At 36.2% G+C, this 27,991-nt stretch overlaps 1 protein-coding gene across 1 annotated transcript in view; it reads left to right on the forward strand.

Annotated features, from left to right (window-relative positions):
* Dmd (dystrophin) overlaps nt 1–27,991 on the forward strand; it is a 2,258,623-nt gene that overhangs the window by 373,331 nt on the left and 1,857,301 nt on the right. The window lies entirely within an intron of this gene.

The following is a 27,991-nucleotide window of genomic DNA, read 5'->3' on the forward strand; positions in this document are numbered from 1 at the left end:
CTGTGAACCTCCTTAGGGAAATATTATAAATAAACATAAATATACCTCTGAAGGACAGGACTATGGGGAAATCTGTCTGTGCTTCTTATGCTGCCAGGAACATAAAAACCTTACATAGGAACATAGGAGCATTACCAAGAACACCAGATCTTTGGTCATGTATAGGATGAGTAAGTTTCCATGAAATTGGAAAAAAATAAAAACCTTTGAAGCAGAAACAGTAAGACACGCAGTGGCGCTTGACCTAACAAACCTTCAACATGCCCAGGGACTTTCCATCACAGAGATAATAAATTCAAAAGTGTGTCTGGTGGGATCAGACATGTCAGCTACAGAGCACAAATTGAATTTCCCAATTATCTGATGCCATGATCTTGTTTGACAAGGAGATGAAACGGGCTCTGTCTCTTTGTTGAATTCTTCACATCTGATACATGTGGTTCAGCTTCATTTTGCAGTATAGTATTTGAAAGCATTATAGCCTATTTTCAATATTCTAAACTGTGATGAAATCAGGTGCATTTATTCTAAATTCATAGCTTGATGTTGTGTATGTAGCAAGTACTCAATAATGACTTCTTAAAGGGATGATTTTCAAATGATTTTCTGATTTATGGAGATGCATAGTGAGTGCAATAGAGCCCTCCAGCATAGAAAAGGATTCCACAAAGTTTCACAGGGCCTGTCAAAGATTTGTACAGTAGAAGTGCCATGGAAAATGTCAACAGAGGTCACTTTTCAACTATGTGAACAATTATTTTTTACAATAATAATTGTATTTCCTCCCTGGTGAAGCCTTTGTATCCTATGATTATTAAATTTCAGGACAAAAATAATCTTAAATACTAAGAGAGCAAGGCTTTCTAGTGAAACAAATGCCCTCTTTCCTTTGAGTTGACTTGTCATTCATTTGAACACACACACACACACACACACATATCACTCAGATAAAAATTTTTCAATTTCTCTGTTTTATATAATAAACAACTATGTTTACTTATTTCCATTTATTAGAACCTACTATACACTCTTCCATGATTCCATTATTTTCACAAGGGATAGCCACAAACCTTAATTTACTTTTCCTGTTCTTGGCACACATGAACATATTACTAAATAACTTTTTTCACAGTACTTTTCACTTCTTATAATTGGAATCACATTGCATCTATTCTTTTGTGACAGATTTTTTTCCACAGTCAGCATCAAAGTGCCAAGCTTCTTCCCTGTCATTGGCCAGCTATATTTTATTAATTTTAGTGCTATTTTCTATTATAGAAATAAATCTACAATTTATACATTTTTCTGCTTTGTTTGCCTCGTACAGACACAATTTCTTGTAGAGGACTTTGGGGAATGAGATTGTTGAGTCAATTGTTAAAATATGTACCCTTCGTATCTCCTTTTTCTGTACTTTGGAAAGTTGACCATTGTGAGGTACATGTACCTGACTTTCACTACAGCTGATGTTATCTCTTGGACTAATACTGTACAACTGGAATGCATATTTAGTGGAAGAAGACAGGGCACATTTTTACTAGCCCTTTGTTCCCCAATCACTTCGATGGGCAGAAGCTGCCTCAATTTTTTTTTGTTTGTTTATTTTGGTTTCATTCAGACATTTCTGGTTTCGAATGAATATCCCCAAATCCACATTTATAAAATGAAGTAAGTCTGTTTCTTGTTCCATTTTCTTCCTTCCTTTCTAACCTCTACTTGTTTTAAAAATACAGTGGCATTCAGTTTCTTCTTGAACACTGAAAGGAATATTCATATATTTAAAAAGTGATTCCAAACGATCTCCAAATTGGTTATACCAATTTAAATTCTCACTAACTTCACAAAATTCAGCTTACCCAAATTCTCACCAGCACTTGATAATGATTCTTTCTGTTATTCTATTCATTATATGTCTGATTGTGGTTTTAATTGGAATTTTAATCATTAAAAATAAATTTGAATGTTTTTTCATAGTTAATTTTTTAACTCAAATTTCAAATTCAAATAATTCATTATCCAGTGGAAAATGATAACTTTCCTTTAAAAAACTCAGATTTAAATTTCTAATTTTTACATGTATTTTTAAATAAGATATGGATTTAACATATGCAAAATTATTTTATATTTATTAATTTATTAATTTGACATATACAGATGAAGTTTTACATGTTTAATCTTATTATATATGAAAACAAAGAATTGGAATGTTGTAGAACTAGAATAATTGAGGAGTGTTACCTTTAGAAAATTAATTAGTCTTAGAAACTTTAAAATATTTTTCTCCTCACTTACCTTATTTCACTATTATCTATAGATCAATTACCAAGTTTACATTAAAATACATAGTGTGTCATTATTCAGAAACATCACTGGCATTCATCTCTTGTCACTACTATCAAGACTATTCATTGTCAATAAATGACTTTAATCATATCATGCCTTTAAAAAAACCTACTTAATAAAAAATTTAGAAAACTTTTAGAACAAAATCTCTAAATTGATACTGGATAATATATTGGCATAATATGGAAATTTTTCCTTTTATACTCTATTCATTAAGTGTATGCGTGCAAATAAATGTTAGTCTCCTATACATATAACAACATATCCTTAAGTTAACCACTACTGATGTTAATCATTTGGAGAACATTAAAAGTCCTTTGGTGAGCTCCCATTAGATCAGTTCTACCGTCTCAGTGGATGGATTTACCACTCGAGGTCCTGATTTCCTTCCTCATGTTCTCCCTCCTTCTGCTCTTCATCTGAGCTTTGGGAGCTCAGTCCAGTGCTCCAATGTGAGTGTCTGTCTCTTTCTCCATCCCTCACCAGATGAAGGATCTATGATGATATTCAAGATATTCATCAGTGTGTCTATGGGAGAAGGCCAGTTCAGGCACCCTCTCCTCTGCTGCCCATGGACCTAGTTGGGGAAATCTCCTTGGACACCTGGGAATCCCTCTAGAGCCAAGACTCTAGCCAACCCTAAAATGGCTCCCTTGGTTAGGATAACTTCTTCCCTGCTCCCAAATCTACCCTTCCTCCATCTCAATTATCCCATTCCCCCAAGCTCTCCCCAATCCTCCCCTTCTCCCTTGTCTTTCCCCATCTCCACTTCCCCCCCATCCACCCTCACCCCCCTGCTCCCAACTTTTGCCTGGTGATCTTGTCAGCTTCCAATATCCAGGAGGATATGTTTTTCGTTGGGTTCACCTTCTTATTTAGCTTCTCTAGGATCATGAACTATAGGCTCAATGTCCTTTATTTATGGCTAGAACACACTTATGAGTGAGTACATACCACATTCCTCTTTTTGGGTCTGGATTATCTCTCTCAGGATAGTGTTTTCTATTCCCATCCATTTGCATGCAAAATTCAAGATGTCATTTTTTTTTTTACCAGTGAGTAGAACTCTAAAGTATATATATGCCACGCATTTTTTTTCTGAGCCTCTTTAATTTCTATTTATTTTTATAATAACTCTGTTTCCATCCAAAGATGGAAACCAAAACATACACACTTACTTACACATAAACATATTCACATATAAAACTTCCTTTGTTCTACATAGTATTACATATTTCTGGGAATATATATGTTGTTACCATGACTGTTCCTGGAGTGGCATGAAGCTTGCAATGATAATGACAACGAGAATCTTACTTCATCATAGACCTGTCCCTAACTGACTGGATGATGATTGAAATATACTGGATTAAACAATGAGATTTTCCCTTCCTTTATTTTACTTATTTTTATGTACTTATTTCTTCAAGGCTTTACTTCATCACAGACCTGTCCCTAACTGACTGAATGATGATTGAAATATACTGGATTAAACAATGAGATTTTCCCTTCCTTTATTTTACTTATTTTTATGTATTTATTTCTTCAAGGCCTCAAAAATTCTTTTAAAGCTTGTATAGATCTTATTAAATGTTATGTGAGAATATATCACTTTTCTTTTTTTTAATTAATTTATTTATTTATTTATTAAAGATTTCTGCCTCCTCCCCACCACCACCTCCCATTTCCCTCCCCCTCCCCCAATCAAGTACCCCTGCCACACCTTCTTTATTCATTCTTCTATTGAGAGGCACCTAGATTGTTTCCGGGTTCGGGCTATTAGAAATAGCGCTGCTATGAACATAGCTGAACAAATGCTTTTGTAGTATGATTGGGCATCTCTTGGGTATATTCCCAAGACTGGAATTGCTAGATCCAGAGGTAGGTTGACTCCAAGTTTCCCGAGAAACCACCACACTGATTTCCAAAGTGGTTGCACAAGTTTGCATTCCCACCAAAAATGGAGCTCACCAAGGCCGGTTGGATTAGATCTGAACAAGCATATGATCAAACCGGACTCTCTGAATGTGGCTGACAATGAGGGTGGACTGAGAAGCCAATGATAATGACACTGGATTTTGATTCTAATGCATGTACTGGCTTTTTGGGAGCCTAGTCTGTTTGGATGCACATCTTCCTAGACCTGGATAGAGGGGGGGCCTTGGACTTCCCAGAAGGTAGGACACCCTGACTTCTCTTAAGACTGGAGAGCAAGGGGGAGGGAAAAGGGAAGATGGGAGGAGGTGGAAATGTTAAATAAATAAATTTAAAAAATAAAAAAAAATTTAAAAAAAGTCCTTTGGATAGGAAAAAATGTGTACATAAAGACAATGATGGTAGGCAGAGGCTGCTTGTTTGCTTCCCAGCCGCTCAGACCTGAATAATCACACAATCACTATATTAATTATAACACTGTTCTGCCAATGACTCAGGCACATTTCTAGCTAGCTCTTACATCTTGAATTTACCCACGTCTATTAATCTATGTATCACACAAGGCTGTGGCTTAATGGTAAGAATCCAGCGTTTTTCTCCTTCAGCAGCTACATGGTGTCTCTTTGACTCTGCTCACTCTCTTTCTACATCTCTGTCCAGATTTCCTGCTTGATATTATTCTGCCAAAACATTGCCCAAAAAAGCTTCTTTATTAACCAATGGTAATAAAACATATTCACAGCATACAAAGGGGAATCACACATCATCTCCCCTTTTCTGTTTAAATAAAAGGAAGGTTTTAAATTTAACATAGTAAAATCACGTACACAAAACAGTTATCAAGCAAGAATTATAGTTACAATATTTAGCATGTTTACGTATGGCAAATTAAGGAAAATACTCTATAATCTATCCTATCTTTGTGAGTCTAAAGTTTTATATTTAATTTTTCTTTTATCATAACTATAAAAAACTATAACTGTCTTCAATCCTTCAAAGACCCCAGAAGGATATAATATTACTTAAGTAAACAAGAAGTGTACTGTAAGCAACTTCTAAAACTCTAGAATTGACAGAGACATCTTGTAGCCTGGATAGTCACCCAGAGTTCTTCTGTAACGTTAGGGCATCTATCTTCAACCTACAGGCCCATAGTATCCAGCATACTTTTCCATGAAGCAGGATATTTGAAGATGTGTTCTATCTTGTAAGGACAAAGTTCATCAGTTGCTTTCTTCTGTGCCATGCAGAATGTCTAGCAGACACTTTCATGAAGTAGGAACCCTGAAAAACCATCGCATATTTTAGAAAATTTAGCAGTCACATTTCTGTGGGTTCTGCATATCCAGTTCATACAGCATACCATCAAGCAATCCAGACAAGAGTAGGTTCTTACCCAAATGGCTAGCCTTGTCACAATGAAGGCAAATTTCATAACAAGTTCCTTTAATACTCATCAACTTCTCTGAAGTAATTGATGCTGCCAGATGTAGACATGACTCACTGTTAAGAAAAGTTTAAGTCCTTAAAATATTTTAAATGCCATATTCTGTGAATCTTTGAAAGGGTTGAAGAATTCCTATCCACCTGAAATATATCTCTGTACATCTATAAACCTAACTAACATGACTGCAGTTTGACTATAATATATGATTATCTATTAATACACATAATACCTTAAACAAGAGTAGAAATACATATACACAGTATAACAAAATCACCCTTAAATATGTGTCAACAGACCAAGATCCATACCAATGTAAAGAATTCATCTTTATGTCATATCCCCCTTATCGTATATTTTATGTATTTACTATGATCATTAATCACTTATAATCAAAACCCTTTAAATTAAAATAAACATTCATAAATAATTTGGGAACATAGGCAAAATTTTCTCCAAACTGCTTCCTGCTGTTTTTTGGGCAAAGTATTTTATGGTTCATGGAGACCCTTTGGGGGATCTTGTTCCGTCAAACCACATTAGCCAGGAAGTAATCCACAGGTTCTCATCCTCTGTGGGAACAAAAGCAAAATCTGTTTCCAATGCAACATTTACTTGGAACCAAATTGTGAAGTCAAGATACCTTCATGTTGGTTTAACATAGCAGTCCCAAGAATCAAATGTCTCTCTGCAGTCAAAAAATTCAAACAAAACACAGTAATATACATAATCTAGACTTTTCTGTGTATCATCCACCTTTGAATGACTAATTATTATTTACACCTTTAATCTATGACTCTCTGTACTCTTTTATATAACTTTTACTATCTCTTTAAAGACTTTTATTTTTTAAACTATTTCTTTTTATAATTATCTATACACTTTTTCTCCTTTCTCCCAAGCCAAGATACTTTTTTTTTTAACACACTGTGTCTCATTTAGATGTCTTTTATATCTAAATTTGTCCTATTGTATATCTGAAATCCTTTCTGACAAGGAACATTTTAAAATGGTAAGCAGCATGGTTGAAGCAGCCCTGAATGCTGACTCCACCTCTCTTGGCCTTTCAATATGACAGAGGTAAGTTTACCCTCAGCTCTGGGACTGCTGGGTGGGAGCTGTGCTCATCACCTCAACTCTGGGAAGCACAGCATAAACCCTTTTTGTCTGAAGAAAAACTAAATCTGCCATGCAGCATGCTGCAAGGCATGAAAATATCTCTGCGTATGGCGGCAGGAATCCTCCATGCTCTCCTGTTTGTACATGCCTAGCAGACCTGATCCGGCAAGTTGCTTAGGCAGAGAGTGCTGAGTGTGGTGTGCTCTCAGATATTTTCCTCCTAATCCTGAGGAGATGGACAAGAACCCGGACCCGAAGTGGGTGGCAGGCCATGCTAACTAGTTAGCCCAAGTTGATAGGGTAACATTTGTAAGTGGAAACTGCTTTTTTGTTCCTGGCTGTCCAGACCCGAATTATATACAGAAATTATATGAATTATAACATAACTTGGCCAATAGCTTAGGCATATATCTGACTAACTCTTATATCTTAGAATAAACCATTTCTATTATTCTGTGTATCATCACAAGGCTGTGACTTACTGGTAAGGATAGGGCATCTGTTTGACTCTGCCTCCTCTCTTTCTATATCTTTGGATTTTCTGCCTGATTTTACTCTGCTAAGCCATCTCTTCTGCCTGGCTATATGCTGCCTTACTATAAACTGAAACAACTTCTTTAATAACCAATGGTAATCAAACATAGTCTTAGTATACAGAGGGGAATCAAGCATCAAATGACCTCAATGTTTAATTCTACTAATCATTATTCAGGGTTTTTATAACATGAACAAGGTATGGTAGTGGACACCTGTAATCTCAGCAATCACAGGACTGAAACGGGTGAAGCCAAAATTTGATAGCCATCTAGATTACATAGTGAGCTCGAGGCCTGCCTGGGTTTTGTAAGAGACCCTATCAGACAAAGAAACAAACTCTACCAAAGGTAGTTTTATCTGTATCCCAAACTAGTATATCTATAGCCTGATTTTCACATTATAATCATAATAGTAAATCATCAAGATTAAGCTATGCTAAATATGTTGTTCTAGTCCTACATGAACATTTTCATTTAAGCAACCATTGAGGAGGTGAAGTATTGTAGGGTTATTTTTGAGTTAGTCTAGAGACTAACTCACAGCTGTCTGATAAAGCTCCCTTAAACAGAATGACACTTGCCTTGATGTTGTTTTAACTTTGGTTTTATCTTGGTTAAATGAGTGTATAATTTGAGCACTTATATCTATGTATTTCTGTGTCTGTAAAATTAACAGTCCCAAAATATGGGTTACACAAAATTCAAAAAAAAAAAAAAAAGAGGAAGAAATGAGGTGGTGGTAGGACTTACAGTAGTGAAGAAGAAAGGTTTGCAAAAGAATTGCAGAAGGCCAACAAAATGTTATGCACTGCTTGGTAAACAACACAGAAGGCAGAGAAAATTTTGCATAAATTTCCAATTCAACATTTTTCTTTACTTTTTGTGGTGGTTTTAATATGTATGGCCCACAAAGACTCATGTGTTTGAAAGCTTTTTCACCAGGGAGTTCTGCTATTTTTTAATTGATTTTATTGAGCTATACATTTTTCTCTCTGTTCCCTTCCCTTCATCTCCCCCCTCCCCTTCAACCCTCTGCTACTATTAGAAGGTGTGGCCATGTTCAAAAAGGTGTGGCCCTGGGGCTGGAGAGATGGCTCAGTGGTTAAGAGCACTGACTGCTCTTCCAGAGGACCCGGGTTCAATTCCCAGCACCCACACGGCAGCTCACAACTGTCTGAAGATCTAGTTCCAGGGGACCTGACAGCTTCACACAAATGCACATAAAATAAAGTTAAATAGAAAATTAAAAAAAAAGGTGTGGCCTTGTTGGAGGAAGTATGTCACTGGGAGTGGGCTTTAATGTTTCAAATGCTCAAGTTAGGCCCAATGTCTCTCTTTTCCTGATCGCTGCTGATAGAGATGTAAAACTCTTAGCTATTCTCCAGCACCATGCTTGAGTGAGTGATATCATGCTTCCCATAATGATGGTAATGGAGTAATTCACTGAGTCTATAAGGCTTTTAAAGTGTTGCCATGGTCATGGTGTCTTCTCTTTGTAACAACAGAACACTGACTAAGAAATTGTCTATTTTCAATCATTTATTTTTTTATTTGAAATTTACACATTTAACCAAGATTCTCTATAGAATAAATTTAATTGCTTATTAGAGGTGTGTATTACATAGAATATATTTTGTTGTCATATTTCTACAGAACTTTTATCGGTTAGATATGTTTCACAGTGACAGTGTAGCAAATGAGTAAGATAATAAATCTATGTTTACACTTTGGACAAACTATCTTTTGTTCTACAAAAGTCTGAATTTCTATTACTACATCAAGAAACTAATGTGCTGTCAGGTATGGTGGAACACATTTGCAAGATGGAATCAGCAAAATTAGTTGTTGAAGATCAGCCTTGACAACATGAGGCCATGTCTCATAAATAAGTGAGCAAAGAGATAAATGGTATGAAAGACATAGGAAGAATGTAACTGTGTTTTCCTTAAGAAACTAGGCAGATCCAGTATTTATCTAGTGAGATCTTTGCATTATCCCCACCAAAATAATAACTAGATTGTAAATTCTTTCATGGAATGACTATGACATTGTAGCTTGCCTAATATATATTTCATTCAAAGTACATTGAGTTACTTGTATTCATTGAATATGGTGTAGCTTTCCTTGCTAGAAATTCTTACGGTACCAAGCTAGTCTTCGTGGCAGATAAATTCTACGTAGATACATTGAAGTAAATTTTAGCATCAGAGTTATATTCAGGCCACTCCTTAAGCAATATTACACGGTTCTGATTGAAAAGATCATGATCCTGTTTAGAAAAGAACAAGTAGTTCAGTGGTACCATAGCTCCCCTAAATTAACTAATCAGATTCCAGAAATAGGAATGTTAGCTGTGAGTGGACTGTGGTGGTACCCGTATTTATTCTAAGCACTAGGGAGACAGAGGCAGGCAGATCTCTGGGACTTTGAGTGGTCAGTCTGGTCTTTACGTGTGTTTCAGGACAGCAAGATCTACACAGAGAAATGCTGTTTCAAGAATAAATAAATAAATTAGAATGTCAGTTGCAATTAATCCTTTAAGCCAATGAGTTATGTCTATAGCCCAAAAATGTCTCAACTGCTTATGTAATAAATAAAAACAATTTGAAAGCAATTCACAGACTATGACAATACATGTTACATATTCAGACTGAATCTAACGAGCTACCATAGATACACAGAATTGGTATGACTTGTAATTTTTCAAATATCAACTATCTTTGGAACTCTTGTGGTATTTAAGATCTTATTGTTATCATTTATTTTAAAACGGCAGGAAAGAGTCACACCATACAACAAGGCATTCATGAGAATTTTATATGAAAAAGAGAGAGAAGAGGGCAGAGAGGAGGAGCAGAAACGAATCCCCGGGTATAAGAACAGCAGAGGAGAAAAAGATAGAGAGAAAGATGGAGGAGAAAGAAAAAATCGATGGGAGGTGGGCAAGGCCCACCTTTTAAAAGGAAACGTAGTGTATGTGCAAAAGAGGTACTCTTAGTGACTGCAGCTGGAGACATATCCTGTCAGGACCCCAAGGGCAGGCCAGCACAGATGCCTGAATTCTAATATTGCTCACTTTTGCTTATCATAAAAGACAAGGAATTAGATGAGGCAAGGATGAGGATGCCGTGATCTCAAGACTGTTTCCGGCTGACTTGGGAAATGTCTATCATCTTTTGGGAACCTGAGAAAGCTGGGGTACTGTCCATGTCCTTGGGTAGCTGGCTGCTGCACTTCAGTGTCCATGCTCTGAGGGACCGTTCGGTGCCTCTTGGAACTGGAAGGATGCTGTTGGAGATGAACTCAAATCAATTACCTGGAACACACTAGAACTGAAAGTACCTGTTCCTTTTTCATCCCCGTTGCATCACCTTGACACCCTCTTACTAGTCGACATACCAGGAGACACAGGTGGCTAATTTCTGATGGCAGTCAATAGTAAAAAGTGAAACAGAAAAAAAAAATTGCACCAAACTAGTATCACTGTTTCCTGAGGAAGGCAAGGAAATGTGATAGGAAAGATCACCAGGTCCAAATGGAAACAGAAATTGAGTAAAAGAGAGAGAGAACCAGTGTGTGCCGAGCAAGAGGAAGTTGACTTCATCTGCCTTGCATGTTGCAGCAAACAAACAGGACAATTATAAAGGGAGAGCAGATAGAAGAAAAAAGAAAGTGGAGAACTCTTTCTCAGTTTCCCGATTGCCTGATCCAGAGAATACTGAAGCCAAATTTGATTTGAAAGGAGTGGTCAGTTGGTCTCTAAAAGGCATTCCAAATGGGAATAAAGTGGTACAGACAATAAAAAAGTTCCCATGAGTGTCGTAGAGAAGACCCAAGGGGCTGTAATTCCTAGGGTCCCAGGAATTCAGAGAGGATCAGACTAAGTAAGCACAGTCTGTCCCATGCATTATCACACAGGAATAGGGGCCAATGGCTCTGAGTCAGATAGAGGCATAGTTGCCTGGAACCGGGACTTTGAGAAAAGCCAGAAGGCAGAGAGGACCGTCTTCAAGAAATGAAAGCTCACATCCAGGGGAATGATCAGAGGCATGTAACCCTACCAGAGACTCAATTGCCAGTACTGAATGGAAGACAAAGCTGCCAGTGAATGAGAAAGCAGAATTATTGCAGGTGGAAGAGAGCAGTTCTGTGGGGTGGAGCAGGTGGTTAGGGTCCCAGCATAAAATGATTGGTGGACCCTGCCACTGAGCAAACATGCTGCATGCATTAGGCTTAGTGTAACAGGTCTACTGAGGGAGAGAGAACACAGAAGAATGAAAGGGTGATACCTCTTTCCATTTATCAGATCTCTGCCAGAATGTTGCATAGGTTCCATAAAATATTGGGTTATAGAGCGCAGGAAAGCAGCCATTTGGATTGGTCTGACTGAAAAAGTAGATGCACTTCCCATGAGTGAGGTAGAGAAATAAGATCCAAATGTCTGCAATTCTTAGCATCCCAGGAATTCAGAGAGTATCAGATTAAGTAGTCACAGGTTGTCCCATGCATCATCATGCAAAGAGAGCTCTGAGCCTGAGAGAGCCATTTTTGCCTGGTATCAGGACATGACAAGGCCAAAAGGTAGGAAACCATGCCTAAAAGAAGAGAAATGGATCACTCATGGGAAATAGTCAGAGGTGGAGAAGAAGGGGGCTCACCAATCATGTTGGTGTTGGATGGAGGGTCCCAGTGCTCTGTTAATTGGAGAAGTGAGGCTGTCGTATGTGGACCAGGTTCTAGGGTCCCGTTGTACCTCAGGACTCCAGGAGAGCCTACCCAGTTCCAAAGCACCAATGGTGTTTATTTTAAAATGACTGGAAGAACTCACACCATACAACAGAGCTCACATGTAAGGTTTATTGGAAAGGCAGAAAAGGTGACAGAGAGGGTGTAGAGAGGGGCACAGAGACTGGTCCCTGGACACAAGAGTGACAGAAGAGAAAGGGGGGATAGGCAAGGTGCACGTTTTAAAAGAGAACATAGCAAAAGTGCACAAGAAGTGCTCTTGGTAGCTGTAGCTGAGGACAGGCATAGCCTGTCAGGACCCCAAGGGCAGCCCAGTTCCGATGCCTGAATACCAATCCTTGCTCTTTCAGTATTTACAATCCAAATGAAAAAAAAAATAAAGAGTTGGTTATTTCTTTTGTTTGGCTGTTTTATGAAATAGGCTTATTTAGCTAAATTCAATAAGCACATTCAAATGAATGTGCATGCAATTGAAAATTTCACATCTCTGAAGGTTCCACATTAATAAGCATTCACAAGTGTTTTGTCATTTAAATATTATGTTAATTTTTTTGTAATTAGATTCTTCTTCAATGTTGGAAAACTTTCTTAACTATACTAAACATTTCCTTAGAGGTATTGTTACACATTCTAAAATTCCTTTGTGCTCAGGTATCAGTGTTTGAATTGTCAACACTGAGCGTAGTTAAAATTAAAAGCCTTCTGTCAGAAAAATGGTTTTGAAGGAAGAAGGAACTTAAAACACTGACTATTTCTCCCCCACTAGAAATTCATACAGATAAATACCATTATTTTCCTCCTAGACCTGAACGTACATGACAAATTGGCACAACTTAAAATGAGAATGAAGGGGATGAGACTGTGGTGGAGAAAGCTTGATATTGAAAGGCTTATTAGCCCATACAGGGATCGTGTCTGTCTCTTCAGTCTCTGTGAGCCCCTATGAGCCCTGCTAGGTTGATTCTGTGTCCTGTGTTGTCCTGGTAGTATCCTCCAGCCTCTGACTCCTACAATCTGTTCTCCACTTCAAGTCCTCTGCATATAATTTATGATTGTATAGCTTGCTGTTCTTGTGAACTCCCAACAATGTGAGTGTGTGTGTGTGTGTGGGGGGGGGTATTCTCTGACTCTTTTGCTTGCCACTTGGGACACTTTTCCTCTTCTTACTGGGATGGCATGTCTAACCTTGGTATGTATGTTTGTGCCCAGTCTTATTATATCTTGTTAGGCCATCTTCAGTGGAAATCCCTGAGATGACTGTTCTTTTTTTTTTTTCTTTAAAGAAAGACATAGAAGGAGGTGATCTGGGAGAGAGGGGAGATGGGGAAGGCACTGGGATAACTGGAGGGAGAGGAGACTGCGGTCAGCAGGTAATGAATGAGAGAAGAATAAAAGTTAAAAAGGAAAGAAAAAAAGAAAAGAAAGGCTTATTATCAATGTGGCATTGGTGCATGCCTTTAATCCCAGCACTGGTGAGGAAAAGCAGGAGGACTGCAGTTCTAAGTCAGCCTGGTCTAGAGAACGATTTCCAGGACAGCCAGGAGCTTTACATGGAAAAGCCCAGTTTGAGAAACAAAAAAAAAACTAAAAAAAAATTTATTAATCAAGATCTGACATAAAAACGTAAGCTGAAAATAATTCATAAAATCAAACAACAAATTTCATATGCAATCTTGCACTGACAAATCAGTCACGTGAATACCAACATGTTTTTGAAGTTAAAGACTCAAAATATTGTCAAGTGGCTTCGCAAATAACTATTGGCTTAAGATGTTTCACAACAATGAAATGGATATCATAGTAATTAATCTCCTCATGGTAAAGCTAGGTCAAACTTCATCAAAAGGTCAACTAATATTGAACAGGACATTTGCTCATGAATTTACTGCATTAGAACTTTGCTATTCTGAAGGTCAAAGGACATAATCATTTTCAAAAAATGCATGGAGCAAGACATTTTTACATTTTTCTAGAAAATTTGGGCCTTAGTTCATTTAAATGTATACAATAAAACCAAATCTCTGTCCTATATTTATTAGCATTCTAATAAATTATTCATGATTGTAATATTTATGTAGACTCCATTTTGCTTGTATGATTGATTTGGCTTAACCTACAAATTAATGTGTTCCCCCTCAACCTTTGCAATTCTATATGCCAATACCCTTTCTTTCGAAGTGTCCTGAAATAGCATCCTAGCTGATCTCCCTCTTATGTTCTTGTCCCCTTATATCTGCTCTATTAACAGCATTTGAAACAATCTTTCTGAAAGGTCAATTAAATCATCTCACCTCTTCATTAAAACTATTCTGATTCTACTAAGAGTCAATTCTGATCCTTTTATCTTGATATATATATATATATATATATATATATATATATATATGGAACATGTCTTTCTTTCTAATTTCAACTCTGTTTTGATTTAGTTTCAGACAAGCTATCTCTGTTTTAGCCTTGTATGTAATCTAAGCTATCAACCAAAGTGCCTATTTATTTAAGGCTCTGTCTGCCTCTTACTTTCTTTTGCTTCTGCTTCCATTTCATGAACAGTTAGATATTTGTTACTTACTCACTACATCATTCAAATGATTTTTCTTTCATTTATTCAGAAGTCAATGACTTTTAACTAAGAGAAAATATGTCCTTCTGCTTTATTCTGTTTAAAACACGCTGCATATTCCATTTGACTATCCCACGGATTCCTGGTCTTATTCAAACAATAATAATTTATAACCGTCTCCATCATAAGCCTTCTAATAATCTTTCTCTGGATAAAAAGTATTTCTAAACATACAGTGAGTGGTTCAAAGAAAACACCTAAGAAGTATAACTTGAAGATAAAGTTACAATAATAACTCATTGCCTGATATGATGCTATTTATGAGGTTGATAACATTTGTTACTCCTGTTGAGCTGCACACTCAGAACTTAAACAATTTTCTCTATATGTCTCATATTTTTATAAATATATTACATAGAAATTCTGAAAGGCAAGTCTTATCTTTGTCTCTTATTCATCTAGTACCTTTAAAGATATGGCTAGAATTCCATACTATCTGCCAGTTGCTGAGTGCTTGATGGATCTTAGGTATTGTGATCAGTTATTTACTTTCTTACCTTGCTTTAACACTCACTATTTCTATGATGTAAGTATTTTATCTTCAATTTTACATATGAAGAAGTTAAAACCAAGGCAATATAACCTGTCTATGGCCATATAGGTAGAAGGTAGAATTTGAATTGCAGCCAAAACTTGCAATGCTCAGGGTAGCATGCCATTCATATATTCTCTTAGAATTAATTTGGACAGCAAAGGAAAAGGTCACCACTCTGATTATAGTGTCTCAACAATTTTGTAAATAGGAGCGGCGGGGCTGTGTCCCCGCCACCCGGCCGCCCACATGGCTAGCTTTATACCCGAAATAATTACACGGAAACTGTATTCTTTTAATCACTGTCTGGCCCATTAGTTCCAGCCTCTTATTGGCTAGCTCTTACATATTGATCTAACCCATTTCTAATATTCTGTGTAGTACCACGAGCTGGCTTACCAGGAAAGATCTTAACCTGCGCCTGTCTGGAGTGGGAGAATTATGGCGACTCCCTCACTCGGCTTCTTTCTCCCAGCATCCTGTCTGTTTACTCCACCCACCTAAGGGCTGGCCTATAAATGGGCCTAGGCAGTTTCTTTATTATTTAACCAATGACCTTCCTCCATCATTTCCCCTTTTTCTGTTTAAACAAAAAAAGGCTTTCATTTTAACATAGTAAGATTACATATAGCAAAACAGTTATCAAGCAAGAATTACAGTTACAATATTTATATCTATTTTATCTTTTATCATAACTAAGGAAAACTATAACTATAACTAACCATTTTTCAACTCCATCAAAGACTCCAGAAGGATACAATATTACCTAAGTAAACAAGAAATAAGAAACTTCAAACTCTAGAAATGACAGAGACATCTTGCTGCCTGGACAGTCACCCAAAGTTCTTTTGTACCGTTGGGGCATCCATCTTTGGCCTACAGGCCCATAGTATCCAGCAGACATTTTTATGAAGCAGGAAATTTCAAAGACAGTTCAGTCACTATCTGCTGTGTTCTGCAGAATGTCTCGTAGACTCTTTCATGAGTCAGGAACCCCGAAAGATCATCTAACCTTTAGGCAAATTTAGCAGTTCTCTCTCTGTGGGTTCTCTGTGTCCAGTTTATGCAACAGTCCAGGCAAGAGCAGTTTCTTGCCCAAATGGCTATCAAACTCCTTAAGGAGCCTCTTCGATGCCCATCTTCCTCTTGAAGTAGATTGGTGCTGTCAGGAGCAGACGTGTCTCATTGTCATGAAAAGCCCTAAGTTATTAAAATATTTTAAATGCCATATTCTGTTGTCTTTGAAAGATATGAAGAATGTCTATCCAACTGAAATATATATATATATATATATATATATATATATATATATCCAGAAAATCTAACTAACATGACTACAAGCTTGACTATTATTCATGATTATCCATCAACCTATATTTCCTAATTATACATTACATTTTAAAAATGAACTACACAATCACAATACCTTAATCAATATCAGAAATACATATACATATAACAAAATTGACCTTAAAATCCATACCAATGCAAATTATTCATATCTATATCATATCCCCCTTTAAATGTAAAAGAACATTTATAAACCATATTTGGGAATATGGGCGCAGTTTTTTTCTCCAAGGGCGCCACTCTTTTGTAAATAGGAGCGGCGGGGCTGCGTCCCCGCCACCCGGCCGCCCACATGGCTAGCTTTATACCCGAAATAATTACACGGAAACTGTATTCTTTTAATCACTGTCTGGCCCATTAGTTCCAGCCTCTTATTGGCTAGCTCTTACATATTGATCTAACCCATTTCTAATATTCTGTGTAGTACCACGAGCTGGCTTACCAGGAAAGATCTTAACCTGCGTCTGTCTGGAGTGGGAGAATCATGGCGACTCCCTCACTCGGCTTCTTTCTCCCAGCATCCTGTCTGTTTACTCCACCCACCTAAGGGCTGGCCTATAAATGGGCCTAGGCAGTTTCTTTATTATTTAACCAATGACCTTCCTCCATCACAACAAGGCAAAGTTTTTGATTGAGAGGGCATACTAGTCACAAAATTAGAAGAAACACACCAGGGCAGGAAATACACTGTATTTTTTTTCCAGTGCATGTAGTAACTGTGTCTTTCAAGATTTGTTAGTCACCTCCCCCACCCCCAAAGAAACGGTTTAGACAGAAAGCAGTCGATGAAAACTCTTAAAAATTGTGATGGGACATTGAGACTATAATTCGTGATTCTAGAGAAGCTAAATAAGAAGGTGAACCCAAAGAAAAACATATAAGCATCCTCCTGAATATTAACCTTCATCAGGCGATGAAAGAAGACAGAGACAGAGACCAACATTGGAGCACTGGACTGAAGTCTCACGATCCAAAGGAGGAGCAGAAGGAGAGTGAGCACGAGCAAGGAACTCAGGACCGCGAGGGGTGCACCCACACACTGAGGCAATGGGGATGTTCTATCGGGAACTCACCAAGGCCAGCTGGCCGGGGTCTGAAAAAGCATGGGACAAAACCCGTCTCGCTGAACATAACAGACAATGAGGACTACTGAGAACTGAAGAACAATGGCAATGGGTTCTTGATCCTATTGCACGTAATGGCTTTGTGGGAGCCCAGGTAGTTTGGATGCTCACCTTAATAGACCTGGATGGAGGTGGGTGGTCCTTGGACCTCCCACAGGGCAGAGAAACCTGCTTGCTCTTTGGGCTGAGGAGGGAGGAAGACTTGATTGTGGGAGGGGGAGGGAATGGGAGGTGGTGGCTGGGAAGAGGCAGAAATCTTTAATAATTAAATAAATTAATTAATAAAAAAAATTGTGATGGGATGTTGAAGTGTAATTCTTCACAGTTTATGGCTTCTGGTGGGACAGGGAGTAAGGAAAGACTTGGTTTTCTTTAAGGGCTTAGCCACTGTGTGTTTGACCATACTCCAATGAGTATATGGGCAACACAAATTGGACTTGGTATATATTTCTTTTCTTCCTTTTTTTTATTGTTGTGAGAGAGGTCACAAGGACAGGTGTGGACCAGGTTGGGAAATGAGTATGATAATGATGCATTATGTCAAATTTCCAAATAATCAATAAGAAATATTATATTGGGAAAAGAACAAAATGAAAACCAACAAAGCAAACAAAAAATCTGAACAAAATAAATGAAGGAAACCAAGAAGTGGTTGGTCACTTAAGTCATTTAAGTTCTAAGACTGGAGCAGAACCTTTGTATGAATAAAATATCAGGTTGGGGACAATTTAAAATATTTTAATAAAGATTTTACAAGGTGAAAGAGATAAAAATATTTGCACAAGAAGTCTCATAAAGTGGGGAGAGAGAAAAAGATTTGAATTCATTGTCATAAAAGAAAGTTTTATGGATTTATCAAAAAGACTAATATTTAATGTTTCTTACATGTTTCATGTCTAAAATCCCTGGGAATACATTCCTCCATCCTTGGTGTTACTAGAATTGTGGGGCCCTTTGTGGTCTGCAAATGATACAGAGGAAATCAAGGTCCCCCATTGGGGTTCTACGTCTCTTTAGTAAAATATTTTATAAATGGACTCAAACACAAGCCCAGAAACTACTTTATTAGTGTTTAAAAAAGGAAAAAACCCTAGGGCAGAAAAACTGAAATTTTTAGCAGCTACCCAGAGGAAGAGAATGGAAGGGAGAAGAAAAGGCATGCAATTTAAGGTCTCACAGAGGTCAGACACAGTGGAAAGGCAGTCACGTGGTGGGAAAGGAGGCTTTAGAAGAAGCATAAGGAAGCCCAGAGTGTATAAGGAAAGCATACTTTGAAAAGAGATACAACGATAAAAAGATTATACTTTTTTCAAAGCAGGCCAATTTACAAGCTACAAGATTTTGGTGCGGTAGCAATCCTTTGGCACAGTAAGCTAGTCAACCAAGTGTTGCAATTCTGGGAAGGGAATGTGTGGTGTCTCATTAAAGAAGTGGTTATTCTGTGTATCGTTTTAGCACGGCTTAAGCTGAGGCCACCTTTCCTGGGGTGGTCTCTGGGCCAGATGATTGACCCCACCACCCTACTAGAATATTAGATCTCTTCCTAAGCCTGAGATTTCATTTTCTTGACCAGACGTAATGTTTGCTTTAACTTTGGCTTCAGTTTAGAATTTTTTATCTTTTCGATATGGCAGTGAAAATACACAAGGAAATCTGTGACCTTTAGTCTACAGTCAAGTCAGCCTAAACAATGCCAGGGATAGTCACTGTTGTGTACTGTAAATGTGATACTGTTCTTGAGTTAAAATCTGCTAAGATGGTAATTAGTGATCTTGGCTACATAGGAAAATCTCCAGGCAAAACTCAAGGTCAATTAAAGCAGGATCCTTGCAGGTAGAGACTTAAGACTGCGCATTTTATAAGTGTCGCCTTAGAGACTGTACTATGTGATCAGGCTTGGCAAAAATTCCTGAAGTATAAATGTTTACATGTTAGATTCAATTTCTAGTTCAGTTTTCCAGAAATAATAATGTATAACTCAAGATGTATGTTATACATATATATTTTTCACACATACCATTATGTCATACTCAGTAATTGCCTCTGTGTTTTTCCAACTTAAAATGTAGTTTGTAATTTCTAATCTCAACATACAGAACATTATTATTTTGTTGAATAGCAGTATTAAGCTATAATATAAGAACACTGAAATTTATCTAAATATACTATAACACATAAGATTTAATTTATTTCCTATGTTTGTTATTACAAACATATTTTAGTGTATAGAATATTACAGTACATGCCGGGCAGTGGTGGCGCACGTCTTTAATCCCAGCACTCGGGAGGCAGAAGCAGGCGGATCTCTGGGAGTTTAAGGCCAGCCTGGTCTACAAGAGCTAGTTACAGGACAGGCTCCAAAACCACAGAGAAACCTTGTCTCGAAAAAAAAAACAAACAAACAAACAAAAAAGAATATTACAATACAAAGAATATATAAATCTTAGTAATAACTTCAGTGTAGAGGTGGAAAAGGTTCTTATGTACTTAGAAAAGAAATGATAGAATGAGCCACATAGCTCTCAAAGGCATCCTTCCCTTTTATTTGTTTGAGTAACCTTAGAGTTATTCACATGTCTCTTTTGTGTATAGTGTCATTGCAGAAATTGCCATTTTAAACTCTAAGTATTTCAGTCGATTTAGAAACAATCATTTTAGAATTTAATGTGATATGCAATGCACTTTAAGTCTTAAAATATACATACTGAAATCTGTATCTATAATGTCCTTAATTTTCAAAGAACATATCAAGTATAAAGTAAATGGAGCAGCTTCTAGAAGGATCCATATTAAGGAGAGAAATTTAATATTGCCATACATTATTTGAATGGTACATATAAGTGGGATTCTCCCCCCCCCAAATTATTGGAGTTTTTAAGGAACTAACTGCAAAGCTAAGTGATAAGAGCAGACTTTATTCAATTTGAATACTAAGTGTACCCAATTTGAAAACAAATACATGATTTAATATGGTTTTGGATGACAAAAGCATATGAAGAAATATAATAAATAGACAAGCAATAATATTATAGTGCTGAGTCCCATGTTGTGGCTGCAATCAATGTTTTGATAAAATAAGAAAGATATTTTAAAAGGTAAATCTAGGATGGAAGGAATACATTTTTAGAATCTACATTGAGCATTCAGCTCTAATACATAATAAAGGAAATGACAGAGCTAGTTAGAGGTGGAGAGAGCAGAACCAAATGAGTGATATTAAGTGCAGAAGTAACAGAGAGAAAAGAAAATAGATGAAACCCAATTTATGGTCTATGTAACTTCAGAGATGTTAGTATTTTGCCGACTTATTTCTCATTGGATTGTATGTGCCCCAAGATGAAAAAAGATCTTTCATTTTTACTTTATTCATAAATATGTAACTATAGACATAATTTATATGATAAATAACTTAGATGATATTTAAGACAGTTGGGTCATATTTTAAAAATTCGTTCTCATTTAAAAACATTCTTCAACATACTTATATTTTGAATTGAAAATAGATTTTTTTCAGGTAGTATATTCTGATTAAGGTTTTCCCTCACCTAACTCTTCTAGACCCTCTCACTTCCCCACACAAATCCATACCCTTTCTTTCTCTCTTTCCTTAGAATACAACAAACATCTAAGAATTGATAATAATAATGAAAATAAGATAAAATAAAAACAAACCAGAATATGGCAAAACAAATAGAATAAAAGGAACCAAAGAAAATGAACACCACATTCAAAAATGCTGAGACACAATTCCCCCACGCAGAAAACCCTAAAACAAAATTGAAAACCACTATATAAAAGTCAAGTATTCATGAAGTAAAAAAATAAAGTAATGCCCAGGCAAAGTATTGTGAGACACAGACCTCTAAAAATACCATTGAGTTCATTTTCTTTTTTGGCTATCTACTCCTGGGTGTAGGGACCTAGGGAGGCCCCGTTGGAGAATCCTGGTCAAGATGTGGTCCTCGCCACCACTGCCCCTTTACTATCTGGCTTCAGTCTTACATTCTCCTTTTGGCTGGCACCTTTTCTTTCTCTTAGCATAAGATTTCTGGAGAAATTACCGGTTTTTAAGATTCTATCATGTCAATAGTCAGATTGTGAGACACAAGTGTCTCTTTAGTGTATCTTCACTTCTGCCAAGCTCATTATGGTAGAAATTTTATTTTAGTAGTTGTGTATTAAGTTCTCTGTGTAATGTGTAGAGTCTCACAGCAACAATTTATTCCAAATCCAGGAGTACTTATCATCTAATTTCATGGTGTTGAATCCCTTTCACGAGACTCTAGCACAAAAATTCTGATTTGTTTGAAGCAATGCTAGAGATGTTCTTTATCTAACATGTTTATCTGCTTTCAGTTACATTGGTCTAGCCTAATCTTTTGAATTATTTCTAGATAGTGGAATTTTAGCTGTAGTTTTAAAATTATGTTCATAATATGTGTATCTATGTCTGTATGTAAAGGGAATTAGTAGTTTTGATAATCTGGAACTATGTACATTATAGTATTATCTTACAAAGATTTATGATGAGTTTACTGCAAAAATTAATATAAAGATTGGTCAAAATAAAAAATTACATATTAAAAAATACAAAATATCAATATAACTCTACATTGTCATATTACTATGTAAGGCCTATTTTATGAATTTTTATAAATCTGAAACTAAACCACTTACATGTTCTTGGGAAGATATAATGTAGAAAACAGATAAACTGATGTGACAAATCCTAAATAATTATCTTTCACACCAGTCCAATTTACTGTACACATTTTTCTATACTATGCATATGTATCTAAGCATTATCGGGCATTTTCCTGTAATACCTTCCGTAGATCTATGGAATTCTACAAAATAGTTGTTTCTTAGGTTAATATGTTGCACATTATTATATGGAATTCAGTTTTATGATGGATATTATTTCAGAGTATTATTTCTCATAAGGCAATTTCAAAAGCATTTTAAATTTTTATTTCTAAACTGTGGCCACAGTTAGAAATTGTATTTAATTATGTATGCTAAGAGTTATAAATTCTAAATTGCCTTTCAGACCCTGTAGTTTAACAAGTTACAATTTTGAAAGGTGTTTTTTTTTTTTTTTTTACAATTTAAAACAAGTTCTTTCAAAGTGTCTAACTTTTTAAGAAAGGAAATTATCGTTAAACTGAACACTAGTTCATGTATCTTCTATAGTCTTTGACCTTAAACAGAACTGTGTTAAGAAAAAAAGTCATCTTCTACAGTGGATACAAATATTTAGGAGTATAAATTTATATCACATTTTGTAATATGCATTTTTCTGAGTTTAAAGTTTAAATGTTAACATTATTTATGACATAATTATACTACAATATAGAATAATCCATTCTGAGTTGAATCAGAGCTTTGATTAGGAGCCTAGGGATGTAGCTCAGTAAGGGATGTAGCAAGTAAGAAGAGTTGCTGTGCAAGCATGAGGATCTGGGTTGAAATACCAAGCACTGATATAAAATCAGTTGGTAATTGCACTTATCTATAACCCCAGCATTAAGGGTCAGAGACAGAAGGATCCAAGGAGCTTGCTGGTCTACCAACTTAGCAGAAATATCAAAGCTTCTGCTTACTGAGACACCTAGCCTCAGGGAGTAAGGATGAATGTGAGAGAGGAAATCGTGAAAGTTATACTTCTCTGGCCTTCACATACACATGTATGGGTGAAAACACCTATGTCCTCATGTGTATGTATCACACACACACACACACAGGTGTGCACACACACACACATAAATGTGTAAGAACACAGTAATTACTATTTAATTGTTTTTCAAAAAATATAATTTGAATATGTTAATTTTTGTAACAAACATGTTTTATTTGAAATAGGAAGAGTATACTAACTCCCATACACTCCAGACATATTTACAGCAAATAATTTCATCTTTGGGGTATAACTGAAGATTATTGAATAAAATGTTTAATTCTTGATAGTTTTAATAAAAATCCTTATTTTCCATTTCTTTGCTTTTTCTTCCTTATGTGATACTTTGGCCAAGCACTCAAAGAAAATTTATGTGGAAACTTCCTTTGTTTCATTTTTTTATATATAAGATTTGATTTATTTAGATAAGAAATATGATATTGAAGTATTCCTTATGAATAATTTTAAAAAGGAATATAGGATCACAGAGACTGTGGACTGGAAGTTTCCTTTCTCTACTTGCAACTTCTTCTCTTCTTCCTCATCCTCTCTTCCACCTTGAGACAGAATTTGCTGCACAGGCCAGGCTATATTCTAACTTGAAACCTCCTCTTTAGATGCCCAGTCCTGGGACTGCATGTCCATGTCAGCATGCCTGCATTGCATTCACTGTTTGCGAATCCACAACTATTCCAACCTCCCAATTTTCATTTTTATGTTGATGATTACTGTTCCTATCTGTATATTTTTGCTGCATCTGCATATTTACAGTAAACACTTCTAGATTATTAAATGAACCTTGAGAAAAAAATACCATGTAAGACATATTTCAACTTAAAGCACATACACACACACACACACACACACGTAAGAACACTGAGCATCTCTGAATTAAAGTAAAGATTACATGGTATCATGATGATCACCGTGCCCAAAGATTCCAGTTTTTTTATTCTTTAGCAATGAAAGTCTTTCCAACAAAGTTTAACACAAGGAAGACTCTGCCATAAAAAGTAAACTAAAATTAGAACCTCTAGATTGAAACAAGGATTTTAGTCCAGTTTCAGATCCACTGATACACCTCAATCCTTTCGCTTTTGATGATGTAACTGGGCAACATAGAATTGAAGGGGCTTCTTCAAATTTACTTGACTTAATAATGTTAGACTCAGTATGCTAATTTAGAAAATTCTGCTTTAGCATTATGCTTAAACAGTTTTTATGATACAATACTGCATAAAGATAGGACCCTAGAATAAAAAAATATGGTTAATGGTGTAGTCAATAAGTTCAAACTAGAAAGCCAATGATGATTGGACAAATATTAAAATGAAGAAATTGCTCTCAATGCATATGAGAACAATTCAGAATTCAGATTTTTTTTCATTTTTATCAGATAGTATACTTTTCATGTTGTTCTAAAAATCTAGAGTTTTTGAAATGCCCTGTAATTCCACTATTTACGTACCTCATAATTTGGATATTTTAAAGCATGTCATCTATTGATTAAGCTCAACCTCTGAGAATAGTGACTAATATATATACTAAGTGATCAATGTGTATTTGGCAACTAATTTTAAGGGGGGGTTGTGTTCCAGTTTAAAACTATGTACAAATGTGACAAAGATACATTTTGAGTTTGAATAAATTCAGTGGCTTCCAGGGCAAATATTTTGTTTTATCTATTAGAGAGGCAGAAAGGTAGTTTAACCTGTTTGACTAGATTCTCAGGGCCCAATAAGCTCAAATAAACCAGGATCCTAATTGTATGTTTTAATCCATAGTGCCTTCTTTGTATCTCTATTTTTCTAAGCAGAAATGCATGAAGAATGGATATATCTTTAAAAAAGTAAACATTTGTTCAAAGCATGCTCCTTCATATAAATTATTTTTACTAAGGTCTAAATGCAGGCTGAAATAGAGTGAAAACATGACTGTAAGAATGATGATTCAAAGAAATTTCACTCTTGAATTATGAACAAAAATCCTTAGCATAATTCTCCAGTGGACTATGTGATGATATTTAACATGAATATGCTTCATTTCCTTGACAGCCTTTTTATATTGGCAGAATAATATAGTGAGAATCTCATTACATTATCATTTACTGCTAAAGTACAGGAAGGTTCAGAGATGAAGACTAATTAGAAATCTGGTTGTTACTAAGCCATTGCACTAAGCATACTAAACCAACGTTATGCTCTCTTAATATTTATTAACACATTTTTACTGATTTCAGAGAGTAAAGAAATGGAAATCACTTGTTTTGAAACTTAAAATGGAAAATTTTTATAAGACCCCCAAAAAAACCTTTGGCTGTATCAAGTTCATCAACTTGAGTTGTTGTAATACTAGATTACAAAGATTCAAAGTTGTTAAAGACTGAAGTCTCATGATCCAAAGGAGGAGCAGAAGGAGAGAGAGCACGAGCAAGGAACTCAGGACCGCGAGGGGTGCACCCACACACTGAGGCAATGGGGATGTTCTATCGGGAACTCACCAAGGCCAGCTGGCCGGGGTCTGAAAAAGCATGGGACAAAACCGGACTCACTGAACATAGCGGACAAGCAGGGCTACTGAGAACTCAAGAACAATGGCAATGGGTTTTTTATCCTATTGCACATAATGGCTTTGTGGGAGCCTAGGTAGTTTGGATGCTCACCTTAATAGACCTGGATGGAGGTGGGTGGTCCTTGGACCTCCCACAGGGCAGGGAAACCTGATTGCTCTTTGGGCTGAGGAGGGAGGAAGACTTGAGTGGGGGGGGGATGGGAGGGAATGGGAGGTGGTGGCGGGGAAGAGGCAGAAATCTTTAATAATTAAATAAAAAAAAATGCCACTACCAAAAAAAAAAAAAAAAAAAAAAAAACCGAAGTTGTTAAAGAACACAAGGACTGGATGGTATTAGATAAAAGCTGGTTAGTCAGATGAAACAGAGAATAGATGGTTTTCAATGGTAATATAGTTCGTAGATTGCAACTCTCAAACCAACTATGTCATTTACTTTTTATAAAATCTGCTTATGGTTCAATATGGCAAAGTCCTCAATTAAAACCTCAAGTATAACAGAAAGAAGGAAGGAAGAAAAAATCTCTCATTTTTTAAAATTTTACTATATTTTATCTGATAGACATTGACCTTAGCTATCTTAATTATTGGAAATAATGCTGCAAAATGTGGGAGTAAGAGTATATCCTAAACATATAAAATACAGTTCCTTTCTATAAATAAAACAGGCAAAGACAGACAAATAATAAATGAACTCACTTCAATATTGCTTTTTATCGATGTGATAAAATGCTGTAAATAATGAGTTTATTTTGTTTTATAGTTCCAAAAGGGGCATCTATAATGGTGGAGGAAGCATGAGCAGGCAGCCAAAGCACGATGTTGAACAATCACATCTTCGACCACACAGACAACTATTAACAAGGATTAAGAGGGGCTTTAAACCCTCAAAGCCTGATTTAAGTGATAGACTTCCTCCAACAAGAATGCACCTCCTAAAAGTTTCATTACCTCCCAGAAACAGTGCCACCAACTAGAGACTATATGTTCTTTGAGGGTATTGCTCATTGTTCACTGTCCAAACCACTAGAGATATATAACATAAAAACGTCAGTATTACTTACACAGTCTAAAAGGATAGTTATTAGAAGCCCATGTACCCTGGTATATTGCATGGTGACATAAGATATAATACTACATATTTTAGACTTGCTAAAATGCATTTTAATATTCTCATCACAAAAGTGATAATGTGATCAAATGACCGGTATGTTAATTAGTATGACTAAGTTTTTGTGATGCTTACAAAAATGAAGGCACCATATTGTATTCAACAAATATGCACAACTGTTACTCATCAGTTCAACATTAAAACATACATTCCAAACCCGGTGGTGGTGCCTCAGCACTAGGGAGGCATAGCCTTCCTGATCTCTATGACGTAGAGGATAGCCTGGTTAGTTCTTCAGTTTGTGAACCTTTTTTTTTTTTTTGAGACAGATTTCATGTGTCCCAGATTAGCTTTCAAAATTATAGTATGGCTGAGAATTATCTTGAAGCTTTGATCCTCTTGCCTCTGCTTCCCATGTGGTGGCATTATAAGCATGAATTATCACACCCATTTTTATCCCCTGCTTGGAATTGAACCCAGGGTTTTATAAATGCCATATTTTCATGAGTTAAAATGAACTACTCTCCCACCAAAATAATGAATTTTGATGCAGGGGTGTGTGTCTTTTATTAAACAAAATTTTAAGATTTAAACAAATATTTAATAATAGTTTAGAAAAAATGTCTAAATTAAACAAAATTAAGGGTTAGCTCCATGGTAGAACACTTGCCCAGCACGCACAAGGCCCTGAGTTTGAAACTGAAAGGAAAGATGAGGTTCTTAGTCCTGCCAGTCATATGTGACCAGTGCCTTTCTTATTGACTATAGATACATAATTTACGAAAAATATGGATATGGAGAATTGCTTTTAAATTTTCAACCTAATTACAATAAGGGCTAAGGAAAAAAGTTTTATGTCTCCAGTTAACCAGTTAGCTTTACT

The sequence above is a fragment of the Chionomys nivalis genome, chromosome X (genome assembly GCF_950005125.1).
Source record: "Chionomys nivalis chromosome X, mChiNiv1.1, whole genome shotgun sequence".
Taxonomy (NCBI): Eukaryota; Metazoa; Chordata; class Mammalia; order Rodentia; family Cricetidae; genus Chionomys; species Chionomys nivalis.